The following is a 21,992-nucleotide window of genomic DNA, read 5'->3' as shown; positions in this document are numbered from 1 at the left end:
GTGTAAAGGTGACAAAATGATGTAAGCGAAGTAGACAATTGGCCAACAACAGCCGGGAGACAAACAATAAAATCTTCTGTTTGCTACAAAAACAATGCAATTCATTCGAAGGGGTGACCAAAATGGGAATTCCTCAAGGTCAATGACACCTGACAGAGATGTAAAGCTGAGGCTGCTGTTGGTAGGATCTGGAATAGAGTTGGAAACTCGTCCTGCGTGTACCAAATGCCAAGTGCCAAGAACATTTGTGTAGTGGTGATGCGTAAACAAGCCGTCCGCACAATGCTCACGTTTTCTGAGAAAAAGCACTTGTGGTTGGCAAGTAAATAACCCATGCCTGCGCATTGATGATATATTACAGAAAATAAGAATAATACAAACAACACTAGAATTATAGTCACCAACAACTTAAAGGGAACTTGTCAGGAGGTTTTCCCAATATAAAGTTTGGCCACAACCTTTATGGCCTCTTTTACATTATTCTAGGAAGCTGTTCGTAAGCCCCCAATCCCCTAGGCAAGGCACAAAAAAGACAATATGGTCCGGTTGGATGGTCGTCGCTGGTCTTGCTTAGCACCGCCTCTTCTCTCATTGCAATCACCATGCTCCTGCTTGCTTCATGTGGATTACACGTGCTACGTCATCCACACGGAGACCCCCAGTCATCCTCCTGCGCAGGCTGAGGGCCGAGCAAAGTACTGAAGTGCATATGTGCCGACTTTACTTTCGTGTCATCTGCTCTCTTTGGCCTCTCCCGCCACGTTCACACTACAGTACTTTGCACAAGAGCACTGTGTGGATGATGTAGGACATGTCATCAACATAAAGCAAGTGGGTACACGGTGCTTGCCACGACAGAGAAGGTCAAACGTAAGACCAGCGACACCCATCGGACAAGACCGTTCCATATGAGGGATAAAATGATAGTTATTTGTTGTGCTATGCAGAGGGGGTTGGAGATTTGCATACGGCTTACTAGAATACGGCAAAAGAGGCCTTAAAGGTGGTGGCCGTAGTTTATATTGGGAAACCTGGTGATAGCTTACCATTAACCAATTGGCTCTTAAATACCGGATAGTAATTTTGTAAATAGGTAGTGGGCCCCAATTTGCAACCATTGTAGAGGCCCACACGTGGTAGTTTACTAACCTAAAAAGAAGCTCCACTTTGCACCAACAAGCAATGGAGGAACACTGGATGTTAATCTAATTCAGTGACTACGCACTCAAAGAATTTCCAATGTGCAGGCCACTCTGAAGTAACTGCTCCTTTATGGGATTTGTATCATAACTGGGTCCTAAAACATGAGAAGTAGTTATGAGCGAGTGTACTCGTTGCTCGGGTTTCCCTGAGCATGCTCGGGTCATCTCCGAGTATTTGTTAGTGTTCGGAGATTTAGTTTTTGTTGCCGCAGCTGTATGATTTACAGCTACTAATCAGCCTGAGTACATGTGGGGGTTGCCTGGTTGCTAGGTAATCCCCACATGTAATCAAGCTGTCTAACAGTCGCAAATCATGCAGCTGCTGCGACTAAAACTAAATCTCCGAACACTAACAAATACTCGGAGACCACCCGAGCGTGCTCGGGAAAACCTGAGCAACGAGTACACTCACTCATCACTAGTGAGAAGATATTGACCACTTTGGACCTTGCATAGTAGAAATAATATATGCATTGCCGGGCCTATTAAATATTTATGTTAAATACAGCAACGTAATACGGGAGGTTCAGGAGACTGAAAATGGCGGCCAAATAACAAGCCTGATTCTGTGAGGCTAATAAATTAATCAGGGTGGAGTGTTGTATATTTATAATTAATAGGAACATATATATATCTGGAAAGTGGAAGCCAACTGTGCTACATTCCTGGAACAAGATGACTTCTTTGATCTTGTACTGCCAGTAGCACCAGCCACTCCTACCATCTCTTTTTGAGGATTGCGTGCTCTTGTTACTATGTGCAGCCCTTAAAATATATTGTCCCAAAAATGAAAATGTACGAAACATTGCTGAGTCTCTTTGCTATTCTTGACTCTAATTGAGGTGGACTTTATTTGGGGCGCTGTTAAGATGTCCTTGTTATTAATTGATTTTCTTTCCTAGATAAGGGAAGGATTTTAGAAAATGATTACTATGTATGGTCAACTTTCTACAACGGACATGAAGGCAACCGACTCATCACCTCTCCTGATATGTCTGTCTCAGTCAATCATTGCATTTGCCCATAAAATAATTATTTTGCATCTTTTCTTATAACCCTGCATAGCGCCATCCCTCTGTTATTCCTCCTAGAAATGTATGAATAAATTTACAATTCGTTGTTATATCAGGAGAGGTAATTGGCACTCCTTAAAACAAACCTGTTATTAGGTTTCTTTTTGTAAACTTGAACCACTACTTTATTAACCTTTTACTTCCCCATTTTTTTTCCTTTTACCTCTCTACCAGCCATCAATGGCACACCTGCCGCCTAATATAACTGGTAAAACAGCTTTAAATGGAATCTATAAGTAGGATCCACCCTTCTAAGCCGTTTATATGGTCCTGCACATCATAGAAAGCTGAATAAAATGATACCTTGATATCTGCAATCCGATGTCTTATTCCAGAGAAATCTACGTTTTTTAAATATGTAAATGAGTTAAGATCTATGGGCAGGACATAGATCTCCCCGAGAATCTGCCTCTAGAGCTTATTATAAATAAAAGGAAGTTATACCAGTGTGAGACATGTAGATCAGGAGAGCGGACTGTCAGTCATTACATGTTTCACACTAGCAACACCTCCTCTAAGCTCTGAAGGCAGATTCTCGGGGAGATCTATGTCCAGCCCATAGATCTTAACAGCTCACTTACATATTAAGAAAAACGTGAAATTTTTCAGGAATAAGAGATCGGATTGAAGATATCAATGTATTATTTTATTCAAGTTCCTATAACTTACATACCCATATAGACGGCTTTAGAGGGTTGATCCTACCGCCAGATTTCATTTAGAGAGAGCCAGCCATCAGGATTTTATATTCCAAACTAGTGGCATGCATATAAAGATGAAAGGTTTTCTTTAATTTGTCCCATGCAGTTTAAGTAGGGTCAAGTGGTCGGGTAGGTGTCTCCAGGCCATTCTCAGCACCCTGCTAACTTTGTACCTTTGCTTCTGATTGACGTCATCCACACAGCCTGTAAATTTAATTGATCCGAGGATTGGCGTCTACATAATTTCCACTGCCCATTGTAAAGTGATTCTTGGTGTGTGCACAGTGCAGATGTAGAGGCTGTTTGGACGACTTTGGGGACATCGTCCTCATCTATCAGTGGCTTAAACGGCATAGAGTTGGCATGAAAATTTAAGCTTTTTGTCTTCTGCATTCGGCCATGACCCCTATTTGATCTAGTTGTGCCCACTTTTCAAAAGTAGCAGAAATTTAGCACAAAAATGTTGCAAGATTTCATAAGTTTATACCGCAACTCTTGGGAAAACTGTTTGAGGCATCGGCAACATCAATGACTTTATACTATTGATGAGTGAACGTGCTCAGATAAGGTGTTATCCGTGCATGCTTCGATGCTAACCGAGTGACTTCGGCGTCCTTGAAAAATATGTTTGAGTCCCCACATCTGCACGTCTGGCGGCTGTTCGATGGAGGCAACACATGCAGGGATTACCACTTTGTAACAGCCGCTGGGCATGCATGCACAGGGTATTGTTATATCATGTGAGCTCTGTAACCTATCACCAGCTGTTGATGGCCTGCAGCCTTCACAGTTCCACAATGAAAAGCGCCCAGCCAATCGGAAGCTGGAAGCACGCGCATCGCATAACGTCATTGTCATTTGCCGGCGAGTATGCCCTTGAAATGCATGGAGGGGACATTGACACTGGACTGTGGCCAGATAAGGAGAAAGTTTTTTTTTTTTTTTATTATTGAAAGCGGCAAGCCACAATATGTTTGGGCGGCAGGATGGAGACACATGGTGCAGGATGGGGCAGGATGGAGACAGATGGGGCAGGATGAAGGCAAATGGTGCAGGAACATGGGGCAGGATGGAGAAAGATTGGGCAGGATCATTGAGCAGGATGTAAACATGGGGCAGGATCATGGAGCAGGATGGAGACGTGGCAGAATGGAGACAGATTGAGCAGGATCATGGGGCAGGATGGAGACACATGTTGCAGGATCATGGGGAGGATGGAGACACATGGTGTAGGATCATGGGGCAGGATGGAGACACATGGTGTAGGATCATGGGGCAAGGTGGAGACAGATGGTGCAGGATTATGGGGCAGGATGGAGACAGATGGTGCAGGGGCAGGATGGAGACAGATGGGGCAGGAAGCAGACAGATGAGGCAGGATCATGGGGCAGGGTGGAGACACATGGTGCAGGATCATGGGGCCAGGATTGGAGACTATATGGCTGGAGCCAGGAATGAGACACAAGGGGGCGAGGATGGGGAATATTATTACTCTAGGGGCTAATTAAGGGATATTATTATTGCAGTGATATATTTTATTTTTGAAAATACTGTTTTCAATATGGGGGGTCCTGTTGCTATGCAGAGCGACACTATGTCGCCATTTATTTCTTCATCTGGTGGCGTGTAGAAGTTGGAAAATAAAATAAGTAATGTGCTCTGGAAGTGGTGCTCTAGATAACTGTTATTTCCTGCAGAGACGAGTCCTGGCTGGAAGAAGTGATGGCGGTCTGTTCTGGATGAAGATGAAAAGCGAAGATGAAGGACTTCAATTACAGACATCACTGGTGAGTCAGTGTATTAGATGTTCATGCACACTACACGCTATACACTATATACAGAGCTCCTGAGTATAATGTCACTGGTGATCCCTGTACTACCTGTACACTGACATAATATATAAATTATATAGATAGATAGAGAGAGAGAGAGCTCCTGGGTATAATGTCACTGGTGATCCCTGTATTACCTGTACTCTGACACTATATACAGAGCTGTGTATAGCGTCACTGGTGATCCCTGTATTACCTGTATACTGACACTATATACAGAGCTCCTGTGTATAACGTCACTGGTGATCCCTGTATTACCTGTACACTGACACTATATACAGAGCTCCTGTGTATAAAATCACTGGTGATCCCTGTATTACCTGTACACTGACACTATATACAGAGTTCCTGTGTATAACGTCACTGGTGATCCCTGTATTACCTGTACATTATACACTGTATACAGAGCTCCTGTGTACAATGTCACCAGTGATCACTGTATTACTTGTACACTGACACTATATACAGAGCTCCTATGTACAATGTCACTTATGGTGATATTAGTATTGTGGTTTTTTTTATTGATGATGAGTATTGTAGTATTCGGTCACTATGGTGGTAATATGTGATCTGGTCATGGTGCGGTGGTATGTGTTCCTTGTATGTGATACTAGTCATTTTAAAAATTGAAAAATAAAAATATACCCAAAGAGTATTGTATATTTTAACAAATGTTTAATAAGTTACAGTAGAGTTGAGCCCGGCCAAAAGAGTCTACAAAAGCTGCTGGCTATGTATGTGATCTGGGGATGGGAACTGTTAATGTGTGATAGGTGAGGATGTGGTGCAAAAGATGGAGTTTATTAAAGAGAGGTTGATGGGACTGTGGGAGGTTTGAGAGGTGGAGGCGGGGCTAGGGTGGAGCCTGGGTGGAGTCTCGAGGGGGGCCTGAAAATGTAGCCAATATGGGGCCCCAAAATTCCAGGTGTCAGCCCTGGGTACAACATAGACATCACAGGAAGGCTGCCAGTCCAGGATGGAGGTTTAGCAGGTTTGCACAGCTCCATTCAAGATTATTATTAATGTAATTACCAATAATGCTGCAGCATATTATAGCGGTTGTATATGTATATTACTGGTCTGTGCTTCAGAACTTAGTGTAATTAATGTTTTTATTTGAGTTTTAAACAATGGAACGGTATAAAATTTTGATCCATTCTCCATGTAATATAATTATATTATAAGGAAAAAATACTAGCGCATCTGTAGGTTTATGGCACTTAAGCTTTTAATACTTCGTTTAATCATAACCATTAAGGACAAAAAAAAATTGTCTTGCTTATATTGTGCTTTGTTCAGGACTGCACCGCCTCGGCCTGAGCCGGATTCTTCTTTATTGGCTGTGCTAGTGACTGATTTTTATTACAGCTACAGATCAGCAATGGAGGAGGCATTGACGATAAGGATATATAGCGCCAATTGCATTGTTTGGGACGGAGCAGTAAAGCACATTTACGACAGTGGAAAAAGCATAGAAATGCAAGGGTGGGAGGATCAGAGTGCTGGTGTCTCCATTGGATGGATATGGAGGAAAATCACTAGTGATGAGTGAACGTGTTCGGATAAGGTGTTATCTGAGCATGCTCGTGTGCTAACCGAGTGTCTTCGGCATGCTCGAATAATATGTTTGAGTCCCCATGGCTGCATGTCTCGCGGCTGTTCGACAGGCACCTGCAGGGATTGCCTATTTGTTAAAGACATGCAGCCACGGAGACTCGAACATATTTTTCGAGTATGCCGAAGTCACTCTGTTAGCGCCCAAGAAAAAAAAAAAGTCTTCAAATAGTGTTTCAGGGACGTCTGAATTTGTCATGAGGAATCAGTCATATGATCGGAGCGAGATTGGAACGTAATGTACAGACTGGCCGGTGGCTTTCCCAACCCAAGCTTGACTGCTGCACAGAAATGTGTGAAGCGGTCACGCTCGGGAGAGCTGAGGGTCAGTCGGAGAATTGTGGTCCAATTTATACAGCCGTCTACCTGAGCCCTAACCATGGATCTGGCAGACCTGGTCCATCCATATAACGGGACAAAATTAAAATGTAGAAAGGCTTGATAACTTGTTTGCAGGCTGTGAGATGGAGAGCAGGAGGTCTCAAAGTCCCCTCTGTGAATGGAGCAGTAATGAGCATGTGCGAACACCGCTCCCATAGACAGTGATTGGAGCAGTGGTTGCACATGCTCTGTAATACTCCTTTCTAACAGGGGATTTTGGAAGTCCTGTTATGTTTTGGGGGGGGATCTAGGAGTCGCGTTTAAACATTTATCACCTATTCTGTGGATATTATGTAATAACCCCTTTAAGTTCAACTTCAGTTTATCCAGGTGATAATAGCAGACTGGTGAATTTACAGTAATATGTTCATTTACACTCATTGTATGATCACAGTCCTTTTCTACCGGTCCCATGTATTAGCTACATCCATCCAAAAAATAAGCGGTTTTCAGAAAGCAGCTGCAGCGCCCCAGAGTCCTGGTCATTGCAGTGATTCATTCTTCCACCAGGGGGAGTGATATTACGTCTGATGGCAATAAAGGAGATCTTCCTACCAGGTATCACAAACCATACACTACACTTCACACTCCAGACCACCAGGGGGAGCCTTGCTCCTATCTACTAGGGCACTCCTCACAGAAGGGTAAAACTGGTGGGCTGGATGGAAAGTTAGGGTGCGTGTCCACGTTCAGGATGGCCGGCGGTATCGTCGGAGCGGCTAAGCCGCTCGGCGCTAAGCCCCGCCCCCTTCTGGGACGCGATGATGCCGGATGTGTTAACTGTACACATCCGGGATCATCGCACGGACGATCTGAAAAGACGCGCAGCATGTCCGGAGTCGCAGGGCCGCCGCGTGCGTGTTTCCACGCATAGTGGACACGGGATTTCAAAAAATCCCCTCCACTATGCTGGAACATCTGGACGCTGCGTGTTTGACGCTGTGGCCCCACGCAGCGTCAAACACGCAGCGTTAACTGACCGTGGACACATACCCTTAGAGAGAAGCTGGCTGGGCTTTGCCCAGGCAACACCTGTCAGGCAGACAGGGGGAAAGGAGGATCATCTGAGCTGCAGACAGAGGGTCCTTGTCAGGGGTGGGATCCTGACAGAGGCCTAGCGGGACAGAAAGCTACGGAGCTGCACCTGCCCCACGTGCGGCAGCATCCTAAGAAAGGACACGAAGAGAACTGTATTGTAGAGGGTGAGAAACGAAGTCACAGCACAAGGAGAAAACACCAGGAGGAGTTCTGCCCTTAAATAGGCTGCCTCCTTCTGAGGCGCGTAGCCGGTGGCTGGAACACCGTGGGCGTAATTGTCTCTACGCTTTACTTCAGAGACCGGGAGGACAGTCAATTCCAAGTTGGCTGCCCGACCTTAATACCTAAGAAGACACAGTGGCAACTTGTGGGGGTCGGGGCATCTCTAGGGTCCCTATAAACAAGCCTCAGGCCATCAGTCATACGGGTTTGTCCTATCCACACCATCTGGGGGACAGAGAGAAAGAAATAACATCTAGAACATCTACAAGAGTTGTGAGAACCTTACCGGGAAGCTCAGCAGGGAGGTACTACAACACACAGGTGCTAGTAGGAAGGCTACTGATTTCCACCTGGATAAGGGGACTCTGGATTTGCCTTCGGACCGGCCGGACTCTGCCTACCCTGTGGTCTGTACCCTGGACTGTGGATGCTGAAGCCTCCAGTAAAAGGTAGAGACTGCAACCTTGTGTCCTCGTTATTATCTGCACCTTACATCACCCACCATCACCATCTACCTTTCTGGGAAGCCCTGGGGGTACACTTCACCTGTGGGAAGGTATACCATCTAGCTGCCATCACATCACCTAAGCAGCGTCGGTCACCCTGACCGAATACCACAGGTGGCGTCACGAACATTATCCCATACAAACTTTCCCTTTTATTGGACGTCCCTCAAAGGGCCACGGACCGGGTCGGGCCACTGTGACATCCTTACCGAACCGAAGGACCTGGTGCTGAGTACCCCATTGCCCTTACGTGGGGGCGCTCCACAGCTAACCCCATGTCACGCTATGACGGTCTTCGATAAGGAAGGGGGACCTCAAACTGTCTCTGAAACTGGGATCCTAACTATCTCTGACTCGGGGGTACTCTTGAAGGTAGAGAGGCCTGAGTCACAGACCTTACTATGCTTCTGTTATCCCCTGATCTGTTCCCTCCCCCACAACAGGAGGCATGGGACAGAAATGTAGGGTAAACAAGACACAAAGACAAACAGGGATAACAGAAAGCAACAAACATACAAACACTCACCAAATGTAAAGATGTATATAGGGAAGGATAGGAATGTACCAACCAAATGGTAATAGGGACCAGGAGATAAATGTGCACGTACTACAGAAAACTAAAGGTCACTACTACAACAACTCCACTTCAGTCACTTAGCTTTAGCACACAGCACAGAAAGACAAATCTCCAGTAGTAACAACAAACTTCTATTCAGCACAAGGAGCAAGGAAGCAAAGCTTTCACTGGCAAGGCAGAAGGTCTAGACAGGTTTTATAGGGAGAGGTAATGACAAGATCAGAAGCAGATGAAAATGGAGCTGCAAGTTTCTGACCAGCATCTAAATGGTCGTTAACTTCTTCAGCACCAAAGGAAACCAAATCCATTTAATATGGGACACAAACACACAGGCTAAATGGAAGACCTGCGATTCACAATATGTAGTGATCTTCTACCCCCAGATCTCCCAGGATGACGCGACACACGACACCCCTTTAATAACCCATATAACTGTACAGAGAGCAGCCAATGATCCAGCATATGATTCAAGGTTATACATCATTTTTCTGAGATGTTATTACGATTATTCAAAGAATACAGAACGTGAGATGATAGCCGCTGGAGCAAAAAAAAAAAACTCAAGACGAGACGCCTTTTTATTCACTCGCCCATTAAAATGAACTGATGGCACAATGTAGGGCATCTGCCATACTCCAAACAAGAAACCGGCTGTAAAATTTCAGGAAAACGAATTTTACAAGGGACATTGACGTAAACGTATTGCGGAGGAAGCCACTGTGTAATGTGACATAAAGCTATCAGCCGGAGATAAGGAAGACGTTATACAAGCTGAAATAATGGATCTCCAGCTCTTTGGCACAGACTGACACATAGCTCACTTTTATTGGCGTCTTGGTGCCATCCCTGTATTGTAACTGCAATTGAAAAGAGACTGTAGTATGCTTCCAATGAGGACAAACAGGGAGCGGTACGGATTTCAGCGGTATGCAGTGGCGTAATTTGAAACTCATGGGCCCCGATGCAAAAGCTCCAATGGGGCCCCCAAAAGAGCAATAGTCTTTATAGGGCAAAGGGACTTTTAGGGCCCCCTAGGCTCCAGGGCCCCGATGTGATTACAATCCCTGCACCTGTTGTAGTTACACCCCCAGCGGTATGTGTTTTATTTTGTTTGCAGATAGCAAAAAACATTAAAAAAAACAAAACCCCAAGCCTACAGAAATGAAATATCCTGACACCCATTTCTTACAGAAAACATAGACCATGCTGATGGTTCTGTTCACTGCATAGTGAAATGGAGAAGGCAGAAGTGGTAATAAGCCACGTCTGTCTTCTTTACAAGATTTCCAGTTGGAGATCTGACAGATGGAGACTTGACCTCCTCCTACCAGATTGCAGAAACAGGAGCTTTAACCCTGTGCTGTAAGTTTACTATGGTGCAGGATTAAAGAGGTTGTCTACTAATTTATCATTGATGACATCCTTAGAATAGGTCATCAATGTCTGGTTGGTTGGGGTCTGCCACCCGGCCCCCCCGCCGATCAGCTGTTCTCGGTGTCTGTGTCCGTCAGCTCAGTGGCGGAGCTGCTCCGTCTTCTGATAGTGGTCGCGGCCAGATACTTCACATCCGCCTCTTATTGATTTGAATAGGAGGCAGATGTGCAGTATCCGGCGGCGGCCACTACCAGAAGACACTGAGCATTTCCGATTGACCGGGAACAGCTGTTCGGCAGGGGCGCCGGGTGTCTGTCCCCGACCGATCAGACATTGGTGACCTATCTTAAGTATAGGTCCATCAATGATCAAGTAGTAAACAACCTCTTTAAAGCTCAAACCCAATTGCTGTAAATTTAGGGTGCTTGGTTGTTACCATTTTGAACTCAATTAACTAAATGGTGTGGACTAGATGTAAAAGGCCAGGACTTGGGGAAAGGGGAATGGCTTAAAGTGCCACACTGTGCAGTGCACCAAAAAATTGTTGGTTCCAAGTTAGCCTAACCAATAGGTGATGTAAACTTTGGGAGAAGATTCATCACTTCCTCTACACCAGTTCTATGGGGTAAAGTTGTAAAATTTCAAATTTAGTGTATTTGTGTAAGTTTTTTTAAGAAAACAAATGTTTCCCTTGTTAAAAAGTGGGAGGCATAGATAGACAGGGATGTATTCATCTACAGCACTATAAACTTTACGCCAAGCTTTATTTTCTGGTGCACAGAAAACCCAAAAGTTGATCCAGATTTATTAAGATTAATAAATCTGGTGCATCTTACTCAAGTGGCCTTTTTGGTTGAGACTGACCTATGAAATGCCCGTCTGGATACATTTCCCCTTAATCTCTCTGTGTAAGTAGCACCATTAGGAGAAATGAGCCGGATGTAGGGCTGCAAGTGTCAAACGGGACATTGGACAGCTACACGTCTAATGGGAATTTCGTCCTGGGGGTGTGCTACATACAGTGGAAACTTGGGATAGTCTTTATGAGCAGAGCTTAGAAAGGTTACCTAAGTTCCTCGCATTTGGGATGGCATAGTGATCCTCCTCCTGTGGGCAGAATATGGGCTGCTGTAAAGGGTGGCCTGTATTCTACTGACAATTCATTGGGTAACTGCTGGATCCCACCGCTACCCTAGTCTGCTGAAGAGTTGTGGCATGTTATGGAGGCATTGTCCTAATTGCTGCTAGCAAGAAGATGCATTGAGATGAGGCAGTAAGTAGGATAAGTGTGTCTGGCAATGACTCCCTTACTAATAGGTATTTTGTACATTACACACATAGAAATAGTCATCAGCTGAGGTGCTTTACTCATACCAGCCAGCACTGTGCACATTCATGTGTATATATCACACATACTTCTCAGTTTACTCTAGAATTCATGGGTCATTACTGTAAAGATAAGCATAACCTGCAGTGTGCTCATCCAGTTAAAGAGAACCTGTCAGCACAATTGTGTAAGGTAAACACATGGCTGTGATAGTGCTGTAATAATGGTCACATTGATACTTTTGGTGAAGAAATCGGCGTTGTGGTTCTTCTTTAATCACCGTTTGAAGTTTTCTAATAATCGGACTACGGTGCACCGGGTCTTCTTCTCCCTGTGCGTTATTCCCAAGACCCTCCACCTGCCTGAAATCTCAGCAGTAACCTGTCAGATTGGAGACAAAACGGGCTGGGGAATCACGGGCAGGGAGGAGACAGAGTGCACTGTCCGGCCCCTGTGCACCGAAATATAATTAGCAGAAAACTTCAAAAGGAGAAGAGCAAAGTGGATTTCTTCACCAAAGGTATCAATGTAATCAGTATTACAGCCATGTGTTTACATTACAAAATCATATGTGACACGTTGTACCCGGTGCCCAATCAGATCTGGAGTCACTGTCCCCGCCTCCTGTCGAATTGAACAGGAAGTCCGAGATCAGCTGCAGCCCGGACTTCCTCTTCCTGTTTGATTTGTCCAAAGGCGGAGACAGGGGCGCCTGTATCACCTGTCACAACACCGCCTCACAGCCCCATGGAGAGTGCCAACATCGCAGAATGGCGTCAGCACAGGAGGGGAGTATAGACTTTATTATTTTATCGGGGCCGAAAATTTAGTTTAAGGGGTTGTCCTAGTAGTGGTCAACCTCTCTAACCCTCCCCACAGCAGTCAGGATAATGTGTACATGAGAGCTTTCATGGCTTTCCAAATGTAGCTTGATTGTTCCTATACACGCCTTCTACGAACACTCAAAGATACATTGAATCTATAGTTCATGTACATCTATGGTGGCCACCATTAATATATTATATATATATATATATATATATATATATATATATATATATATATATATATATATATATATATATATATATATATATATATATATATATATATATATATATATATATATATATACACTCACCGGCCACTTTATTAGGTACACCATGCTAGTAACGGGTTGGACCCCTTTTGCCTTCAGAACTGCCTCAATTCTTCGTGGCATAGATTCAACAAGGTGCTGGAAGCATTCCTCAGAGATTTTGGTCCATATTGACATGATGGCATCACACAGTTGCCGCAGATTTGTCGGCTGCACATCCCAAAGATGCTCCATACAAGGCAGGATGGATCCATGCTTTCATGTTGTTTACGCCAAATTCTGACCCTACCATCCGAATGTCGCAGCAGAAATCGAGACTCATCAGACCAAGCAACGTTTTTCCAATCTTCTACTGTCCAATTTCGATGAGCTTGTACAAATTGTAGCCTCAGTTTCCTGTTCTTAGCTGAAAGGAGTGGTACCCGGTGTGGTCTTCTGCTGCTGTAGCCCATCTGCCTCAAAGTTCGACGCACTGTGCGTTCAGAGATGCTCTTAGGCCTACCTTGGTTGTAACGGGTGGCGATTTGAGTCACTGTTGCCTTTCTATCAGCTCGAACCAGTCTGCCCATTCTCCTCTGACCTCTGGCATCAACAAGGCATTTCCGCCCACAGAACTGCCGCTCACTGGATTTTTTTTCTTTTTCGGACCATTCTCTGTAAACCCTAGAGATGGTTGTGCGTGAAAATCCCAGTAGATCAGCAGTTTCTGAAATACTCAGACCAGCCCTTCTGGCACCAACAACCATGCCACGTTCAAAGGCACTCAAATCACCTTTCTTCCCCATACTGATGCTCGGTTTGAACTGCAGGAGATTGTCTTGACCATGTCTACATGCCTAAATGCACTGAGTTGCCGCCATGTGATTGGCTGATTAGAAATTAAGTGTTAACAAGAAGTTGGACAGGTGTACCTAATAAAGTGGCCAGTGAGTGTGTGTATATATATATATATATATATATATATATATATATATATATATATATATATATATATATATATATATATATATATATATATATATATATATATATATATATATATGTGTGTGTGTACTCACCCCTCAGGCGACGATGGCATTTTGGGGAAGGGTTCACATAGAACGTTAACAAAGACTTAACACCAAGTCTCCCTGTAAATTATTTTTAGAAGTAGATTTAATAAAGCCATTGTATAATTATGATATATTTGGAAGCGGCTGATTATATGGTTTCCTAATCTACGGTGCTTTAATCTAAGGTTGATGTTGTGTTCTTCGCTATTAATTGACCTTGACTATTTAGAAATCAAGAAAGGTATTTTTAGAATGAGATTCGTTAACCTGTTCCCAAAAGGGAATGTGCTGGTACGTGATTGTCTGCATGCAGAACCAGTTTATCCGACCTTACCATGTATAATGCTGGCACAGAGAGTTTTTGGCTTTCATAGCATTCAAAATTACGCAACCGTGAAAAGTATGTACAAAAACAAGAAGAGCAGCATTGCGATATGAACGTAAACATGCCAATAGAAAGAATTTTTACAAAATGACACGTACAGATCTAAGATTTGATGAAGCTGGTGTACTTACTTTGAATAGTCCAAATCAGAGTATCTCCTTTGGAGAAATTGTCTCAGATGGTAAAGCTGCCCACTCTTCTTGGCAAAAACCTCCAGTTCCTGTAAATTCCTGGGCTGTGTAGCATGAACTGCGCTCTTGAGATCTCCCCAGAGTTCCTCATTGATATTGAGGTCAGTAGACTGTAATGGCCACTCCAGAACCTTCACTCTGTTCTGCTGTAGCCAATGACAGATCGACTTGGCCATGTGTTTTGGATCATTCTCATGCTGGAACGGCCAAGTACATCCCATGCAGTGCTTCCGAGCCAATGAGTTCAAATTTGCCTCCAGTATTTGCTGATAACATGCTGCACTCATCTTTCCTTCAACTTTGACCAAGTTTCCTGTGCCTTTCTAGCCCACATATCCCCAAAACATTAGCGATCCACCTCCGTGCTTGACAGTAGGAATGGTGTTCCTTTCAGCATATGCCTTGTTGACCTCTCTCCAAACATAACGTTTATGGTTGTGGCCAAAAAGCTCAGTTTTGGTCTCATCATTCCAATTACCTTGTTCCAGAAGTTTTGAGGCTTGTCTCTGTGCTGTTATGTGTATTGTAGGCTAGATACTTTGTGGCATTTGCACAGTAATGGCTTTCTTCTGGCGACTCGACCATGCAGCCCATTTTTCTTCAAGTGCCTCCTTATCTTGAAACAGTCACACTGCTAGTTTTCAGAGAGTCCTGTATTTCATCTGATGTCATTTGTGGGTTTTTCTTTGCATCCCGAACAATTTTCCTGGCAAAATCAGATCCCCTGATTTTCCATTTGTTAATCACAGTTTGAACGCTGCTGACTGACATGATCAATTCCTTGGATATCTTTTTGTATCCCTTTCCTGTTTTATACAGTTCAACTAGCTTTTCCCGTAGATCCATTGACAATTCTTTTGCTTTCCTCATGACTCACAATCCAGAAATGTCAGTGGCTCGATGAAAGATGCAAGAGTCTGTTTGGATCCCAGAAATTCACTCAGATTTTATGCGCGCGCACACACACTAATTACAAGCAAACAGGTCACAGGTGAGGATATTACCTTTAGTAGCCATTCAAACCCATTTGTGTCAACTTCTGTGCATGTTATCAGGCCTAAATCACCAGGGTATGTGAACTTTTGATCAGGGTCATTTGGATGTTTTAGTTTGTCAATATGATTTAAATAGAGAAAACACAGTTTGATAATAAATGGCTTCACCCAACCACCAACCATGAGTGGAGATAATGTTTTGTTATCATTCATATTCTCTGAAAAAAGGCAAAGAAAGCAAACTTTTGAGCACAACTGTACATGTTACCTCTAAAATGCAGCAAGACAACAACTGAGCCACCACTTTCTCAATATTAGGTTGTTTCTCAACCTTTTTATCAGTTCCTATATTTAACTATTAGGTTTTTTTCCTCCCATCTTCTGGGTTAAACTTCTAACACGATCAAGTGTGTTAGTCAGCCATCATAGCTGCTTATCACAACATAACTATTGGTAGAACATATTGACTTCTCCCTGATGAGTCCATTTTGGAAATGAAAGGGGTTGTTAACATTCCCCTTGTCTAAAAGGCGTGTCCCTATACACTCCAATACCAGCCGCTCCAAATGGACAGAGTCAGACTGCATAAGAACATGACCTGAACTGGTAACACCCAATTGGCAATTTATAAATTTCTAGGTGGAGCAACAGCAGAAGAGCACAACATTTTTATAAATAAAACAAGGATTTACTATGGCAGAAATGTCAGGAGAGGTGACAGGTTCTACGTCCAAGGCAGGGTCTTGTTCTTTAATGTAGGCTCAGTACCTGAGCCTCATCATTCTCAGCAGATGATGGCTGTTATTCAGCCATCATCTGCCTCTTACAGCTGTGGGTGGACCTGAGCTCCATACACGGCTGTTAATGTTAAATGCCATTGTCCGTTTCAGACAGTGGCATTTACAGCATACGCCTTGGGAAAATGCAGATCTAAGCACCCCACCCCCACTTGACTCAATAGGGTTTCGATGGATTGACATGACAGTCAGAGGTCTGCTGAAAACTCCTAGATCTGTCGGTGCTTCCCTGAAGCCTGTGGCTTATATTCATATATACTGTAATACTGTGTTATTGCTGTATAAAGTACAAGCAAGCAGGCAATTCAATTGCAAGTTTAAGTACCCCAAGAGGATTAACAGTCATAAAAATAGTTTTAAAAATATGAAAATAAATATAAACTTGAATCACCCCACCTTACCTCCATAAAAAAAAAAAATACAGGAAAGAAATATATCTTGGTACCGTGTTAGCCAGTAGATAGAAAAATATTTAGAATTGAGAGTCCTCAGTGGTTGATACCTTTTAATGGCTAACTGAAAAGATGGTAACAAATTGCAAGCTTTCGAGACTACATACGTCTCTTCATCAGGCATAGACTAAAACAAATTCTGAAGAATCACATATTTATGCACAACATAGTATAGAAAAAAAAAAAAAAGGAGGGGAAAAAAACCATGGATAAGCCAGGTGACATGAAGCAGAATTACCATGGGTGATAAACAGTTACGTCCATTAATATTGGGCCAATTCTTAGATAAGGATTGTTTTATTGTCCTGTGATTAGGGTCTGGTTCTGTTGTGATGACCCCACATGGTCTGATGGGCAAGTTCCTTAGTTAATGTAAAAAGACATAAATCCGTGTGACACATTCATTCCTGCAGTTAGAGTGTCAAAGGTCGTCATCAGTTTATATTCCCAGACTCTCCTGTCTTTCTGCGATTTGAAGTTACCTTTAAGTACAAGTAATTTAATGTCCATAATGTTATGATTTGGGAGACAGAAATGTATTGCCACAGGTAGATCCATTCTTTTTTCTCTTATTGTATGGCGGTGAGCGTTCATCCTTGTTCTCAGTTTCTGCCCTGTCTCCCCCACATACAGACCCCCAGTTGGACATTTAGTACAAATAATTAGGTACACCACATTAGAAGTGTTGCAGCTGAAAGTACCTGGGATCGTGTAGTCCTGATGTGAATTGGGGATCTTTATCTTGTCCGTGGTCATTATAAATGGACAGGTTTTACATTTTTTCTGGTTGCAAGGAAAGGTACCTGCAGCTGTTGGAGAGGACATGGAGCTCTTGACAATGATGCTTCTTAGATTTGGGGGCTGCCTAAAACACAGTAGTGGGGGGTCTGGAAAAATGGATTGTAAGCGGGCATGTTTTTGCAGTAAAGGTTGTAATTTCTGTGCAGCTCCCCTTAGCACCTCCAGATTTGGATTGTAGGTAACTACTAGAGGTACCCGGCTATTTTCTTCTTTAGTTTTGTAATGTAGCAGGTGATTCCTTGATATTCTGGTGGCTCTTGTGATCTGATTTTCAATTGTTCTTGGATGGTAGCCCTGATTCAAAAAGGTCTTTCTGAGGCGACCAAGGTGTTCATCTCTGTCCATTGGGTTGGAACATATACGATTGTATCTGATGGCTTGGCTGTAGACAGTAGAGTTTTTTATGTGTTTTGGATGGAAAGTGTCCCATTTAAGGTATGTTGGATGGTCGATTGGCTTCTGATACAGGGATGTCTCTATTTTATTGTTCTGCAGCTTAATGATGGTGTCCAAAAAGTTAATTTCAGTACAGGAGTAGTTGAGTGTCAAGTTGATGGTAGGATGAAATTGATTAAACTATTCATGGAACGTCTTTAGCTGTGGCTCAGACTCCGTCCAGATGATTAAAATGTCATCAATGTAGCGGTAGTACGCCAGAGGCCTGGTGGGACATGGACAAAAAGTCGCTTTCAAGCTTGGCCATGAAAAGATTTGCATACTGTGGGGCCATTTTACTTCCCATTGCTGTGCCAGTCTCCTGTAGATAGATCTTCTTGTCAAATTCAAAGTAATTGTGGGTGAGGATGAATTTTATAAGTTTCACCACAGAATTTTCATCAGTCCCTGTGTTTTCCAGGAAGAATTTGCAGGCATTTAATCCATCCTGGTGTGGGATATTGGAGTACAAAGATTCCACATCCATGGTGGCCAGGATGGTTCCTTCTGGTAGAGGACCCTATTGCTGATAGTTTATTCAATAGGTCAGTTGTGTCCTGAATGAAGCTGGGTGTATCTTTTACCAGGGGTTTAAGAATACCCTCTACCCATCCAGATACCTGCTCAGTAAGGGTGCCCACACATGAAATAATTGGTCTTCCTGGGTTTCCAGATTTGTGGATTTTGGGAAGCATGTACTGTAGAATGTCCCTGTTCTTGGAATTTCTGGTATCAGGTCATTGGCACTTATGGATACGTCGGGCAGACAAGATACTAACTTGTTTAGTTCCTTGTAATAGTCCTATGTAGGATCCGACTCCAACTTTTTGTAGTAGCGTGTGTCCATAAGTTGTCTGTTTGCTTCCTTCATGTAGTCTGATGTGTTCATCATGACTATTGCACCTCCCTTGTCAGCAGGTTTGATGATGATTTCTTTGTTGGTTTTCAGAGACTGTATGGCCTTTCCCTCCTGGGCACTGATGTTGGATGCTTGCCTCCTGTTAGTATCTATGATGGTGGATTTTATCAAATGTCTGAAGGAGTCTATATAGTTATCTAAATAAGGGTTGCGTCCCGGTGGAGGTGTCCAGTCTGACTTTTTCTTTGTTGTTAGGATCCCTTTTTCTTCAGTCCAGGTGGGTTCTGAATCGTCGGTATCATTGAAATATTCCCTCATGCGCAGTCTCCTGAAAAAATGTTCCATATCACTGCAGAGTTCAGTTTTATCCAGGGCCTTAGTAGGACAAAATGAGAGTCCTCTGGAAAGCACGGACCGCTCCACTTTGTTGGGTTTATAATCTGAGAGATTAATGACACAGTTATTTGTGCCTGGAATGGAGTGGTTGTCCAAGTTGTCAGGTTTTGGCTTTGTTTTGTATCTGTTTGCATAGAGTCCTGAATTGAGGCGCAATCTGTGCAGTTTCTTTTCCTTGTTATGAATTAGATGGGTCCGTAGTTTGTTGTAATATTGTTGTAATTTTTGCTCTGTGTCTTCTGTAAGTGTTTTCCTCAGGGTTTCAAACTGCCCTTGGACTTTACTCTTTATGCTGTAGCAGACATGCAAAAGATGATTCCTTAATCTCTCAGAAGTCCTGTGACACAGGTTCTGTGCATAATGGGTGTTGTAGGTATGAAGAATTGGGTTTGTAATCCAGAGTCCTTTGGGAATTAGATTCTCCTTTTTGCATGTAGATAGGAAAAAAAAAAAAAAAAAAAATCGCAGAAAGACAGGAGAGTCTGGGAATATAAACTGATGACGACCTTTGACACTAACTGCAGGAATGAATGTGTCACACGGATTTATGTCTTTTTACATTAACTAAGGAACTTGCCCATCAGACCATGTGGGGTCATCACAACAGAACCAGACCCTAATCACAGGACAATAAAACAATCCTTATCTAAGAATTGGCCCAATATTTATGGACGTACCGTATTTTTCGGACTATAAGACGCATCGGACCATAAGGCGCACCCCAAATTTGGGGTGAAAATTGCAGAAAAAAAGATTTTTTATAAGATGGGGGTCCGTCTTATTGTCCGAATTTACAGTATCTTACCTGGGGGCTGGCGGTGGCAGAGCAGGGTCACAAGAGGCATGGTGTCGGCAGAGGTGGGGTGATGCGGTACGGCGTGCACCTGAGCAGGGTCCCTTCCTGCTTAGGTGGGCGACGCCACGGCCTGGTGTCCATGGGAGGGTTGCAGCAGTGGTTACCGGCACAGGTGCTGGGATGAGGAGCAGTGAGAGGTATGGCGTGAGAGGGGTCCCTTTCCCCGGTGACGTGATGCAGCAGCCCGGTAATGCAGCAGAGCCGGGTGAATCCTGTTGTTACCGGTGGTGGCGGCCATCTTCCTGAGGCCGCGCGTGCGCAGATGGAGCGCTCTGCTGCCCGGGGCTTCAGGAAAATGGCCGCGGGATGCCGCGCGTGCGCAGATGGGGATCGCGGCGGCCATTTTCCTGAAGCAGAGTTCGCATCTCGGCTTCAGGAAAATGGCCGCCGCGATCCCCATCTGCGCACGCGCGGCATCCCGCGGCCATTTTCCTGAAGCCCCGGGCAGCAGAGCGCTCCATCTGCGCACGCGCGGCCTCAGGAAGACGGCCGCCACCACCGGTAACAACAGGATTCACCCGGCTCTGCTGCATTACCGGGCTGCTGCATCACCTCACCGGGGAAAGGGACCCCGCTCACTGTTCCTCCTCATCCCCGCACCTCTGCCGCCGCACCTCTGCCGCCACGGTAAGCCTGCATTGCGACTATTAGACGCACCCCCCATTTTTCCCCCTTTTTTGGGGGGGAAAAAGTGCATCTTGTAGTCCGAAAAATACGGTAACTGTTTATCACCCATGGTAATTCTGCTTCATGTCACCTAGCTTATCCATGGTTTTTTTCCCCCTTATTTTTTTTTTCTCTATACTATGTTGTGCATAAATATGTGATTCTTCAGAATTTGTTTTAGTCTATGCCTGATGAAGAGACGTATGTAGTCTCGAAAGCTTGCAATTTGTTACCATCTTTTCAGTTAGCCATTAAAAGGTATCAACCACTGAGGACTCTCAATTCTAAATATTTTTCTAAAAAAAAAAAAGATACACATGGTATTTCCACCTCCATAAAAGTCAGAGCCTCAAATTATAAATTAACCCGATATGTAAAAGCTGTAACAAGAAAAAAATAAATAAAATACATTACTGGCATGACCGTTTTTCAGCTGCCACAGCTCTGTAGGTGGGTGCAACGAGAGGCAATTAAACAGTAAAATCTACCACAAAATGGTAGCAATAAATCAGCTCGCTACTCACAAAATAAGGCGTTATGGGTCTCAGAAAATGGCGACAGCGGCAGAAGAATTTTCACTAATATATTTTTATTAAAATAAAAATTAAAATTAAAAAAAAGGGGGGTTTTGGAAGACATATACACGTCTGCCTTTTAATTTCTATATGGACACAAGCTGTCATGCCACAAGAAGTTTAAAAAAAAGCCATAAAGTCAACCTTGATGGGAAAGGGCCCAGAGAGCACGTACCTCATCGGCGGCCTCAGCCAGGAGACTCTGATAAGATAAGTATGAGATCTCAAATATCTGTGGCATCTGCTGTATAAGATTATCTGAAGTAACAGTTATCTGAATGGGTTTACAAGGAAACGCTTTATTATTTGGTGTAATAAGGAAATAAAGGGGGGGGGGGGGGGGGGAAAAGACTAAAATTTAGCCAAGAGGCATAAAACCATCTGGAGGTCAATGCCCGATGCGTTAGTTCTCAGGGAGATGAGCACTTTCTGGATATGCGCTAGTTTCAGGCCAGTGGATTAAAGAATTAAGGGGGTAATTACTTTTACTTTTGTGGATCCATCATCGCTGGTAGAGGCAGTTACAGAGGCCCACTTATAAGAGACAATAAATCAGGAACGAGCATTCATTTGCAGACTCATTGGT

Source organism: Ranitomeya variabilis, chromosome 4 (assembly GCF_051348905.1).
Source record: "Ranitomeya variabilis isolate aRanVar5 chromosome 4, aRanVar5.hap1, whole genome shotgun sequence".
NCBI classification, from domain to species: Eukaryota; Metazoa; Chordata; class Amphibia; order Anura; family Dendrobatidae; genus Ranitomeya; species Ranitomeya variabilis.
The sequence above is the reverse complement of the archived record's forward strand: the minus strand, read 5'-3'. Positions refer to the sequence as shown.